The following is a 13,888-nucleotide window of genomic DNA, read 5'->3' as shown; positions in this document are numbered from 1 at the left end:
GTATGTATGTATATTTTTAATTATATAACAAATATTATATACTATGTAAGTTTAAAAAAAAAAAAAAAGATGCCCAGGCCCTCCAAGACAAAGCAGAGGTCTACCCTGTAATCCCAGTACTTTGGGAGGCCAAAGTGGGTGGATTACCTGAGGTCAGGAGTTCAAGACCAGCCTGGCCAATATGGTGAAACCCCATCTCTATGAAAAATACAAAAATTAGCCAGGCATGGTGGTAGACACCTGTAATCCCAGCTATTTGGAAGGCTGAGGCAGGAGAATCGCTTGAACCTACGAGGTGGAGATTGCAATGAGCCGAGATCGTGCCATTGCACTCCAGCCTGGGCAACAAGAGCAAAACTCCATCTCAAAAAAAAAAAAAAAAAAAAAAGACAAAGCAGAGGTCATTGTTGTCTTCTAGAAGCTTAAGATGTAGCAAAGAAAGTGACATTCATATGAAAACACAATAAAAAACAGTCCGGAATACACACACGAACACAAACCCACAAAAACATAAGCACCCGAGCTATTGGCAACTCATAAAGTTTGCATTTCTTTCTGACCAATATACTCTTCAGAAAACAGCAGTTAAATCACTTTAAAGGAAAAAGGTGGTTATTTTCAGTCAAGGATCCTTCCCTCTGAATTATGTCAAGGCCATTGGCTAAAACTAAAATGTATCTTGAGCTTTCACTGGGCTCTTCTCTGTAAACTTCTACCTTTGGACTATTGCTCGTGTGCATGATTTTGACTCAGAGAAGGAGACAGAAAATAAATCAGTTTTTTTCTAGTAGAAGTGCTGTATTAAAGATCTCATTTAGCATTCATTCATTCAACAAATATTTACTGAACTGTACTAGATGGTCAGGTACTATACTAGGTACTTAGAATATAACAGTGAGCCAAATACTCACAGCATGGAGGAAGAGATGAAATATTTTTAAATGAAATTATGACAGTACTACAAGCTCTGGGATACTTTGGGAGCCCAGATAACAGGCACCTTCTCTCCCATGGGACAGTCAGGGAAGACTTCCTGGTGAAGGTGACATGAAGGCTGAAACCATCAGGACTAGTAGGAGTTGGCTGGGTGAGAGAATGTGATGAGTGAGTTAAGGAAAGGGGAATATCAAGTGCAAAGGCATAAAAGTGGGAGCAAACATATTACATTTCATGGTGGGTATAGCTGGCAAGGAGAGCAGGGCTGAAACATGAGATTGCAGAGATCAGTTTGAGTATGTTACAGAAGTCAATGAATGACCGGAAGTAGATGTTAAGGAGAGAAGTGGCAGAATCAGATTTGCATTTTAGGAAGAGTTCTGTGGCTGGCAACAGTGCAGAATATTAGGTAAGGAAATACAATTTGAGGATGCCCTAGAGATCTCAATCACCAGTGAAGACGACCACCATTTGTACAAAGTGTTCATATACTCCCACATTCACCTTTCATACTTAGAACTACTAAGTGCAACTATCCCCATTTTATAGATAAAGGAATCAAAGCTCCAAAACACAGTTTCTCAACCTCGGCCTCATTGACATTTTGGTCCAGGTAACTGCTGTGTGGGAGCTGTTCTGCACACCATAGGAAATTAGCAGCATCCTTGAGCTCTCCCCACGAAATGTCAGCAGAACCTTCCCACCAAATGTGGCAACCAAAAACACCCCCAAATGTTGCCAAATGTCCCCTGAGAGGACACAATGATCCCCTTGCTGATAACCATTATTCTCAAAGAGCAAATCCCACAGTTCACCCAAGCGAGGATGCTAACTGGGTCTTCTGTCTCCATTGAACACACTCCCTGTCCGTGGCATCCTCATCCCTCATGGCCTTGGCCAAGATGTCACATGCATTCATTTGCCTCTAAATGAAGTTTTCATGGGGAAAAGTTTTAAGAACAGATGTCATTTTCCGCAGTCATTTCAATTTTCTCATACATTAAAGCAAGGATGACTGTTTTTTTTTCCCTATCAGCTAAAAATTGTTACCACACTGGATGCAAACGAGTTTTGTCTCATTACATGTGCAATTCTGTGCATTTTTCTTCAAACCAGCAGAGCACTGGCACCAAATATGAGGATGATTCATGTGGCATCAGGGGCCATTCCTGCCCAATTTCAAGGGTATTTGCTGGTCTTGGGCCATCCATTTGATAATTTGAAGTTTTCTCCTATAAATGTGCAATTTTTTAAAAACCAAGTCATTTCTCTTATGGATCTGAACCAGAAGGTTTGCTTTGTGATGAAATCTGCAGTTGCAAAAAAAATAAATGGGAATTTTACAGAACAGGTATACACAGCAAGAATGTGGTTGAGCCAATTTCCTCTGTTCTCTCTTTATGTGAAAGTGTAGCGGATGTGGAGATTGTCTTTCCCCTCTCAAATTACCCTGCCAGACAGAGAGTTTTTTAGAAGAGTCCTGAGCATGTAATTTTATTACCTTAGCATCGATTGTAATATAATTCATGTAATTTCTTTTGCATGAGAAAAGTTATTTTCCTAAATACCTGGTAAAATGAGTTGATGGATTTTTTATTTCCACCAACTGTCTCTGTAGAATTTGCCACTAAAAAAGGAAACATAGAGAGCTGCTCAGTGCAAATGGCCTCACCTGGAAGCAGAAAGCGTTTGTAGAGTCTTTCAGGCTTGGCGATTTCTTTCCTTGTTTGTTTGTTTTGTTGTTGTTGTTGTTGTTTGAGATGGAGTCTCCCTCTGTCACCCAGGCTGGAGTGCAGTGATGTGATCTTGGCTCACTGCAACCTTTGCCTCCCAGGTTCAAAAGATTCTCCTGCCTCAGCCTCCTGAGTAGCTGGGATTACAGACACCCACCACCACACCTGGCTAATGTTTTTATTTTTAGTAGAGATGGGGTTTCACCATGTTGGCTAGGCTGGTTTCAAACTCCTGACCTCAAATGATCTGCCTGCCTAAGCTTCCCAAAGTGCTGAGATTACAGAGGTGAACCACCACACTAGGCCACTTTCCTTTTTTTTCAGACAGAATTTCGCTGTTACCCAGGCTGGAGTACATACAGTGGCTTAATCTCAGCTCGCTGCAACCTCTGCCTCCCAGGCTAAAGCAATTCCATGCCTTAGACTTCCAAGTAGCTAGAATGACAGACATATGCCCCCATGCCTGGCTAATTTTGGTATTTTTAGGAAAGACGGAGTCTCACTATGTTGCCCAGCTTGGTCTTGAACTCTTGTCCTCAAGTAATCCACCTGCTTTGGCCTCCCAAAGTGCTGGGATTGTAGGTATGAGTCCCCATGCCCCACCAGCTTGGTGATTTCTAATGGATCTGTATCCCAGCAGAAACTATCTCAAGACTACGATCTTGTAAAGATCAAACCAAGCTCAAATTTGGTGAGAGTTTCTCAACCTCCACATTATTGGCATTTGGGGTTGGAGAATTCTTGTTGTGGGGGCTGCCCTCTATTTTGTCAGATGTTTAACCGAATCCCTGTTCTCTGCTCATTTGATGACAGTTGCACATCACCCCAATTGTGACAACAGAAAATGTGTCCATTTATTGTCCAATATGAGAACCAATGAATTTTGCCTCTTTGTTCCACGAGCTCCTGGTCCTATTCCTGGGACCCATGTAAGCATGGGAGGGAAGGAAGTTGCATTCGGCACTCAAAATGAATTCATGGACAACCAAGAGTTGCTAATGGGAATTAAAAAGATAAACCTGCCAGGTGTCTCACACAACTACATCCTATAATTTCTCTCCAGTACCTTAAGGTCCATCTGCATGGCAACAAACCAGACTTCAATATTATTTTTCTTTCTATTATTTCTTCAATAAATGTTATGGGTTTTTTTTATTCATTTTTAATTTTTTTTTTTTTAGAAAGAAAGAGAAAGAGAAAGGGAGGAGAGAGGCCAGGAGTCTTGCTCTATTGCCCAGGCTGGAATGCAATCCAAAAATAGGTATCAAAAACCTCCTTTATGCCGATAATTGTGCTTAACAGCGGAGACAGGAAGGAATAAGGGAAGAAAATAACAAACAAACAGCCAACCACTATTTCATTTAAGTCTGTGAAATGCTATGCAAATGCTGAAGAGTGATTTACTTCCAATTATGTGGTCACTTTCAAAATAGGTGTAATGTGATACTGAGAAAAATGTATGTTCTTTGGACCTGGGGTGAAGAATTCTATAAATATTCACTGAGTTTACTTGTTCCAGGTCTGAGTTCAAATCATAGATGTCCCTGTTAATTTTCTATCTCGTTGATCCATCGAATATTAACAATGTGGTGTCAAAGTCTCCTGCTATTATTGTGCGGGAGTCCAAGTCTCTTTATAAGTCATTGAAAACTTGTCTTATGTATCTGGGTGCTCCTATATTGGGTGCATATATATTTATGATCATTGACTCCTGTTGTTGCATTGATCCTTTTACCATTATGTAATGTCCTCCTTTGTTTCTTTTAGTCTTTGTTACTATTAAAGTCTATTTTGTCAGAGATGAAAGTTACAACTCCTGTTTGTTGTTGTTGTTGCTGTTGTTGTTGCTGTTGTTGTTGTTGCTGTCCATTTGATTGACTAGTCTTCCACCAACCCTTTGTTTTGAATCTTTGTGTGTCCTTGCTTATGAGATGGATCTGGATACAGCGTACCGATGGGTTTTGACTTTTTATTTAATTTGCCTGTGTCTTTTATTGGGGCATTTAATCCATTTAAATTTAGGGTTAATATTGATATTTGTGAGTTTAATATTGTCATTTAATGCTCACTGGCTATTTTGCCCATTAGTTGATATAGATTCTTCATTATGAAGATACTCTTTACCTTTTGGTAAGTTTTCAGGATGACTGATACTGTTGTTCCTTTCTGTGTGTAGTGCATCTTTCAGAAGCTCTTGTAAAGCAGGCCTGGTGGTGATGAAATCTCTGAGTGCTTGCTTGTTTGTGAAAAATTTTATTTTTCCTTCATTTATGAAGCTTAGTATGGCTGGATATGAGATTGAGTTGAAAATTCTTTTCTTTGAGGATATTGAATATTGACCCCCCACTCTCTTCTAGTTTGTAGGGTTTCTGCTGAGAGATCTGCTGTGAGTCTGATAGGCTTTCCTTTATGGGTAACCTGACCTTTCTCTCTAGCTGCCCTTAAAATTTTCTCCTTTATTTCAACCCTGGTGAATCTAACAATTATGTGTCTTGGGGTTGCTCTACTTGAGGAATATCTTTGTGGTGTTCTCTGTATTACCTGGAGTTGAGTATTGTCCTGCCTTACTAGGTTAGGAAAGTTTTCCTGGATAATATCCTGAAGAATATTTTCCAGCTTGGATTCATTCTCTTCATGACATTCAGATACACCTATCAAACGTAAATTAGGTCTGTTCACATAGTCCCATATTTCTTGGAGACTCTGCTCATTCCTTTTTACTCTTTCTTCTCTTATCTTGTCTTCTCATTTCATTTCATTAAGTTGGTCTTCGACCTCTGATATCCTTTATTCTGCTTGATCAATTTGACTGTTAAAACCTGTGCATACTTTGTGGAGTTCTCGTATTGTATTCTTCAGTTCCATTAATTCACTTATATTCCTCTCTAAATTGTCTATTCTCATTCGGATTTCGTCAAACCTTTCTTCAAGGTTCTTAGTTTCTTTACATTGGGCTAGAACATGTTCTTTTAACTCACAGAAGTTTCTTATTAACCACCTTCTGAAGCCTAATTCTGTTAACAGAATGTACTCGTTCTCCATCAGGCCTTGTTCCCTTGTTGATGAGGAACTGTGATCCCCTATAGAGGGAGAGGCATTCTGATCTTGGGTATTCTCAGCCTTTTTAGGCTGGTTTCTTCCCATGATTGTAAATTTATCCACCTGTCATCTTTGTAATTACCGACTTTCAAATTCGGTTTCTGAGTGGATGTCCAACTTGTTGATTCCCAGTGCCAGAATCTGAGCAACCACTGTGCCGGCTAAAACGGCAGCATTAAGATTCGTGGTGCTTTCCTGCCCAGGAATCTCCGGTCTGGCTTCCTTCTTGAGTCCCTTTTTCAATCAGCTGAATAGGCGACTCTGCCTTCCTGGAGCTCCGAATGTCAACCAAAAGGGGACCCAGTCCCTTTTACTCTGCACCAAGAACCACTGCGCTGCGGCACTGGCAAAACTGCCACGCCAGCCACAAGAGTCGTGCTGGCGACCCCCGGGGATCCTCCACTGGGAATCTCCTGGTCCGTGAGCAACAAAAATTTATCTGAAAGTGTGGCGTCCTCTCGTTCTCTGCACTTTCACTGGGAGCTACAATCCTGAGCTGCTAGTAATCGGCCATCTTGGATCTCTCTCCATTTTTAATTTTTTAATTTTTTTCTTTTTGGGGGTACATAGTAGGTGTATATACCTGTGAAGTACATCAGATGTTTTGATACAGGCATTCAAAGTGTGATAATCACATCATGGAAAATGGGGTCTCCATTTCCTCAAGCATTGATTCTTTGTGATACGAACAATCCCATTCCACTCTTTTAGTTATTTTTAAATGTAAAATTAAGTTATTACTGGCTGTAGTCAACGTGTTATGTGATCAAAGAGTAGGCCTTATGCATTCTTTCTAACTACATCTTTTGTACCCATTAACAATCCTCCTCTCCCACCTCCCAAACCCCACTACCCTTCTCAACCTCTGGTAACCTTCCTTCTACTCTCTATGTCCATAAGTTCAATTGCTTTGATTTTTATATCCCACAAATAAAAAAAGAACATGCAATGTTTGTCTTTCTGTGCCTGGCTTATTTTAATAAATATTTATATAGTTTATTATATTCCAGGTACTCTTCTAAGTGCTTTAAAGCGGCAACTCATAGGATCTTTGTAATAATCCTATGGGATAGGTACGATGGACACCTCATTTCAAATTAGAAAACCATACCTCAGAGATGTTAAGTAAGAGCTAGTGATGAGCAAACTGGAATTCAGACTAAGGCATTGGATTCCATAGTATGCACTCTTACCCAGTAAGCTATGGCGAGTGTGTTAGGTATGAGGGAAAGGGGAATAAACTCGCAATCAAATTCACCTGGTCTCACCTTCTGGCTCTGTCACTTACCAGCTGGTGAACTTGGGCAAGTTGCCTGATGTCTCTGAGCTTCAGCCTATTATGCACAAAATGAGGACAATGACTCTTATATTAAAGGATTGCAGCAAGGACTAAACTACCACTGAGTTTGGTGCCTCAGAAATATCCAGTGGGTCGGTGGCTCACGCCTGTAATCCCAGCACTTTGGGAGGCCGAGGCGGGTGGATCACGAGGTCAAGAGATCGAGACCATCCTGGTCAACATGGTGAAACCCCGTCTCTACTAAAAATACAAAAAGTTAGCTGGGCATGGTGGCGCGTGCCTGTAATCCCAGCTACTCAGGAGGCTGAGGCAGGAGAATTGCTTGAACCCAGGAGGTGGAGGTTGCAGTGAGCCGAGATCGCACCATTGCACTCCAGCCTGGGTAACAAGAGTGAAACTCTGTCTCAAAAAAAAAGAAAAAGAAAAAGAAATATCCAGTGGCTGTTGGTTACCTCTCTCATCTACTGTTTCAGAAGACAGTTCCCACAAAACATAAACAGCATTGGTGGAAGGGACAAGTATCAACCATGAGGACAGGATCCTATATCCAAGCACCACCAGCTGTCACCAGGGTAACCATAGTAGCATCCTGAAGGGTCTTCCTGCTTCTCCTCCTGCCCCCTGCAGAAGATTCTCTGTGAGGCGGTCTGTAATTATTCCCATTCCTGCATGTACACACCTTGCCATGTGACTTTGCAGTTTATCCCATCGGGTTGGAGTCTATTTACCCATCCCTCGAATCTGGTCAGGCCTTTGGAATTGCATTGGCCAAAGGAAGGTGGTGGAAGTGACATTGACCATGCCAGCGCTGAGTCCAGTCTTCAAGAGATTTTCTGCATTTCCACTCTCTCTTGGGATCCTGCCCAGCCACTGTGTTACTTGCCCAGACCAATCTGTTGGATGATATGAGACCACATGGACCAAATCTCAGTTGTCCCAGCCAAGGTCCCAGATAAGTGAGAGAACCCAGCCAAGATCAGCAATGATGACAGTCGGCCCAACCAGGAGTAGAAGAAATAACTGCCCAGCTTGGCATTATTTCTGCTAAATCACTGATCATGAAAATGAGCAAATTATTCTTTTTACCTGCTGAGTTCCAAAGTGATTTGTTATTCAGCAATGACTGACTCAACCCCTCTCAAACTCCTTATCCCAATGGTAACCAGCAGCATCACCCTTGATATGGTTTGGCTGTGTCCCCACCCCAATCTCATCTTGCAATGTAGTTCCCATAATCCCCACGTGTCATGGGAGGGACTCCATGGGAGGTAATTGACTTGGTAACTTCGCTGTTACCCCCTTGCTTCTGTTCTCATGATAGCAAGTGAGTTCTCCCAAGATCTGATGGTTTTATAAGAGGCTTTTCCCCTTTTGCTCAACACTCTTCCTTGCTGCCACTATGTGAAGAGGGATATGTTTGCCTCGCCTTTCACCATGATTGTAAGTTTCCTGAGGCCCTCCCAGCCATGCTGAACTGTGAGTCAATTAAACCTCTTTCCTTTACAAATTACCCAGTTTCAGGTATGACTTTATTAGCAGAGTGAGAATGGACTAATACAACTTTAAAACCTAAATCAAAATATTTCACTTCCCCAATTATAGCTCTGTAAAGGGGACTCATCACATTTAGCATAGAATTTAGATCTCAAGCCATATCTACTGCTTTCCCCATGATCTAGCCCCTGCCTATCCTGCAACCCTATGATCTGTCACTGTCTCCATAATTTGCAAAAGTTGCATAGCAACTAGGTAGATACATCTGGAACTGGAACCCAGGTCTGATTCCAAAGCCCATGTTTTTTCCATGTGGATATTATTCTCTGAGTACCTGTGATGGGCAAGTCTCTGCACAGATTGTTTTAACACATTTCACTTAGTGTGCTCTGGCCACACTGGTATTTATTCTGACTCCAGCACACACCAATGGTGTTCGTGCCTGAAGTACTTTGCACTTACGGTTCTCTCTGCCTGGAAGACTCGTTTACCTTGTGATTGAATAATTGGTTCCATCTTGCCATTGAGGTCTCAACTCTGATGCCAGCTCTTGAGAGGGGATCTCCAGGTCACCCAAAAGTCACCCTCATTCACCCTTACCTTCTGTGCTGAATATGTTTTGTTTTCTTAAAAACACTTATCGGCTGGGCGCAGTGGCGCACGCCTGTGATCCCAGCACTTTGGGAGGTTGAGGCAGGCAGATGATGAGGTCAAGAGATCGAGACCATGCTGGCCAACATGGTGAAACCCCATCTCTACTAAAAAAAATACCAAAATTAGCTCGGCATGGTGGCGCACACCTGTAATCCCAGCTACTCGGGAGGCGGAGGCAGGAGAATTGCTTGAAACTGGGAGGAGGAGGTTGCACTGAGCCGAGATTGCACCACTGCACTCCAGCCTGGCGCCTGAGCAAGACTCTGTCTCAAAAAAAAAAAAAAAAAACACTTATCAGTATCTAAAATGATGCCCGCTACTCCAAATGGTGCTGTAGCTCTCTGAATGCAGGAATCATGCCTATGGAATCCAGCATCACATTCCCAAGCCCTGGCACCTGCCGCCAAGCCCAGCACATTGTAGGAGTTTATTAAATAACAGTTCTGTGAGTAAGGAAGCCAAGAAGACCCTTTGGTTCAAGCACTCTATTCCTTCTCTCCATCATCTCTCTTTGACCCTCCCCCAAGGCTAAGTGGCACATGAAAAATACAGAATAATGTCCTTCAGTCACCAGATGTGCAGCTCAAGAACAAAGTAGAATTACCCTTGCAGCTTACATCACAGGCAAACCCATGCTGTGATGCCTTATTAAAACCAGAGAAAGCTGGTTCTTGTTGTCTCCCTCCCCATGACTAGGTCGTGAAAAAAAAGAGAAAATCAAACCCCTGCCTTTCTTGTAGATCATAACAGGGGTGGGGAAAGAGTGTTGACTCTCCTCATTGCTCCATAAATTGCTTGAGTCTTTGTGTCCTATATATTCCTTTTCTAATCAAGAAGAAATACACAAGAGGAAAAACTCAAATCATGTGTGTCCTAAGAGGCTCAGGCACCTGCTTGGATGAACCTCTTTATGATCAGGTTTCCCCAGTAGCTTTCCTGCTGAACCTCACACCCAAAAGAGAAAGAAATGAATCTTCCTCACCTTCACCCAACTGCAGTGATCATCCTGGCAGCTCTGCAAATGAGAACACAGTGTTCTCCTGTGCACGTTATATATGTCAGAGGTCATCAACCACCGGCTCCCAGGCCCACACAAAGCCCACGCTGTATCTTTTTTGACCTGCAGTATTATTTTTATTTCAATTAGTTACCAGCATTTAAAAGTAATATGCTTTTGCATAATCAATAGTTACAACTTTTCTTGGAAAATCAGACAATCTGATTTCGGACCCACAGTCTCACATTCCCAAAACTGGCTGCCCACTCTTGATGGGGTAAGAACTTCCAACTTTATCACAGTAACCACCCAACCCACTTTACTCATTGATATTACCTGTCCAGACCTCAAAGGTATTGTTTGCAACCCGATTACACACATATATGTGCACACAGACATTTAGTAGTGAATTTAATTGACTCAGAACTGTTTGGCTGATCAATGACATTGCATGCCTTCAATAGAGATACTTTGCTGGACAGTTATCTTGAAGCAAATGGAAAGGGCCAAAATTATAAACTTCCCCTGTATTACATCTCTGCAGCCTCTTCCCAGGAAGTCAAAAAGAAGAGACATGAAACCAGCCGGGCATGGTGGCTCACGCCTCTAATCTCAGCAATTTGGGAGGCTGAGGCCAGTAGATACCTTGAGTGCAGTTTGACATCAGCCTGGGCGATATGATAAAACCTCATCTCTACCATAACTACAAAAATTAGCTAGGTGTGGTGGCGGCTCATGCTTGTAGTCCCAACTACTTGGGAGGCTGAGGTAGGAGGATCACTTGAGCCAGAAGTTGAGGCTGCAGCGAGCAATGATTATGCCACTGCACTCCAGCCTGGGCAACAGAGAAAGACCCTGTCTGGAAAAAAAAAAAAAAAAAAAAAAAGTATGAATCCTAATTTGTCTTCTCCCTGCAGAAATAGCATTTGCCATGATCAATAGGGAAAAGATCATTCTCGTGAGAATAGGGACACGGGGAGATGATGAAATAGTAAAGACATTTAATGCAGCAGAGATTCCTAACTGTTCACCAAAATCCATTTCTTCTTCCTTGGCACACAGCTGGCCTACTTCTCCTATCACCTCTTGGCTCTCATGAATGGGTACAATCAAATACTAATGATGACAGGCTCTAGAGGGCAATGCATGGTACGAGATGAAAGGATCTTAGATCCCTGAATCACCACGTGGAAGTTTCATCAAATGACCAGAAATACCTAACTTAGGCTAGTATGAGAAGACATAAACTTGTGTTGGAACCACTAGGCATTTTAAGGTCTATTTGTTGCCTTTGCTTTGTCCATCCCAAGACATTCTATAAGCTTCCAAGAAAAATGTAACTAAAAATAAAATCATATACAGGGCTGCTTTTAGTAGTTCCCAGTATTAAGTTCCAGTTGTGTGCCAGGTGCTTTATTTATTACACTCATTGCAGCAATGAGGAAATAGAGATACACAAGAGCTAAAATTTGCCCAAAGTTACATAGCAACTAGGTGGTTACATCTGGAATTGGAATTCAGGTCTGATTCCAAAGCCCATGTTTTTTCATATGGCTATTACACCATACAGAGTAATTCCTGTCTGAGTAATAGCCTGTGATGGGCCACTTTCTGTGCAAGTTGTTTTACCACTTTTTATTTAATTCACCCCATGCACCAATAAGGAAGGTGGTATTATTGTCTCCATTTTATGGTTGAAGAAATTGAGGCACGGAGAGGAAAACTGTCTTTCCTGAGGTCCTATTTACAAGTGTGAAAATCAGACCTGTAATTTCCTGACTCTTTCCACTGTATCCTTTGGGATGGTGGGAAGATTTGGCAAGACTGAAGAATGTTGATATATTTTGTTATTTTGAAAATGAATTACAGTGTTACTAGTTCATAAATTCGAAATCATATGCTTTTACTTTGTAGAAACTTTTTTTCTTTTTAACTCTTATTTTAAATTCAAGGGGTACATGTTCAGGTTCATTCTGTGGGTAAATTACATGTCCTGGGGATTTGGTCTGCAGATTATTTTGTCACTCAGTTAATCACCATAGTAACCAATAGGTAGATTTTCCATCTTCACCCTCCTCCCACCTTCAACCCTCAAATAGGCCCCGGTGTCTATTGTTTCCTCCTTTGTATTCTTGTGAACTCAGTGTTTAGCTACCAGTTATAAGTGAAAACACGCAGCATTTGGTTTTCTCTTCCAGAGTAAGTTCACTCAGGTTAATGGACTCCAGCTCCATCCATGTTGCTGCTGCAAAAGGCACGATTTCATTTTTATGGCTGCATACTATTCCATGGTGTACATGTTTCAAATTACTCAGTTCACCTTCGACGGCTATTTAGGTTGATTCCATGTCTTAGCTACTGTGAATAGTGCTGTGATTAACATACAAGTGTGTGTGTCTTTACAATAGAGTGATTTATATTCCTTTGTGTATATACTCAGTAATGGAATTGCTGGGTCAAATGGTGTAAAAAATGGCATGATTCTGTAATCACTGTGTTGTCAGACATTGTTTGTAATGCAGTATACTACTGTATTATATACTGAGGAAACTTGATTTTTCAAGTATGTAAATCTGCAAATGACAATTCTGTAATCATTTTGTGTTGACAAAATGTATATTATGCAATACAAAATAACAGAATGATAATTGTAATTTACATATTTATATACTTGAAAGACATAGTTTCCCCAAAATACAATGCAGTATTATATTGCATTAAATTCTAGTGTCATATTAGACACACCACATTTTCTTTTTTTTACTTTAAGTTCTGGCGTACATGTGCAGATCTTGCAGGACTGTTACATAGGTATACACATGACATGGTGATTTGCTGCCTCCATCCCCCGGTCACCTACACTACGTATTTCTCCTAACATTATCCCTCCCCAATCTCCCCACCCCGTTATCCCTCCCCTAGCCCCCCATCCCCCAGCAGACCCCAATGGGTGATGTTTCCCTCCCTGTAGGCTCACTACGTTTTCATGTCATATGACAGACCCTCAGTAAATGCTGAAGGAATTACTGTGAACACAAACTCCTTAGACCCCCTACACATGTGCTATATCATATTTCCATGACTTTTCCCTTTCTACTTTTGTTGGCAGGGATACCCCCTCACCCCCCACCATTGTTACCTAATTTCTGCACATCTCTGAAGACCCAGCTAAAGCATCTCATTCTCCATGAAGCCTTCCATGAACACCCAGGCAAGGCTAAGTGCCCCTCCACTGCATCCCACAGGACGCTCTACCTACTTTTGTCCTTGTGTCTGCCATGTTACATTGAAATCTTCTGTTTTGGTGTCTCTCCCCCCACCTCCCACCACCCACTAATCTGTAAACTCTTCAAGGGGAACTAAACATTTTTCACATTTTTATATGGAAAATAGTAGCTCATGGTAGGGGCTCGATAATACAATTTCCTGACCTAACCAGAGGTAACACAACCTGGAAACATAAAGATTATTCAATGAAGTTTAATCAAAACTCGATGTGATTGATCCCTGAAACAACCAAGGCCATATAATGGTAACTTCTTGCAATGAAAATGAATCAACCTTTTTCCCTTCCACTGGTACCCTTGCAGCTTGCAGAATGATAAATCCCATGGAGTAAAATGAACCAGACACATGGCAGGTGCACAAATATTTGTTGAATGAATTAAGGAATGG

At 41.6% G+C, this 13,888-nt stretch overlaps 1 long non-coding RNA gene across 2 annotated transcripts in view; it reads left to right on the top strand.

Annotated features, from left to right (window-relative positions):
- Positions 1-13,888, top strand: part of LOC108594046 (uncharacterized) — a 283,377-nt gene that overhangs the window by 238,430 nt on the left and 31,059 nt on the right. The gene's annotated exons all lie outside the window — the stretch shown is intronic.

Source organism: Callithrix jacchus, chromosome 12 (assembly GCF_049354715.1).
Source record: "Callithrix jacchus isolate 240 chromosome 12, calJac240_pri, whole genome shotgun sequence".
NCBI classification, from domain to species: Eukaryota; Metazoa; Chordata; class Mammalia; order Primates; family Cebidae; genus Callithrix; species Callithrix jacchus.
Note: the sequence above shows the minus strand (reverse complement) of the source record. Positions and strands in the feature narration are given on the sequence as shown.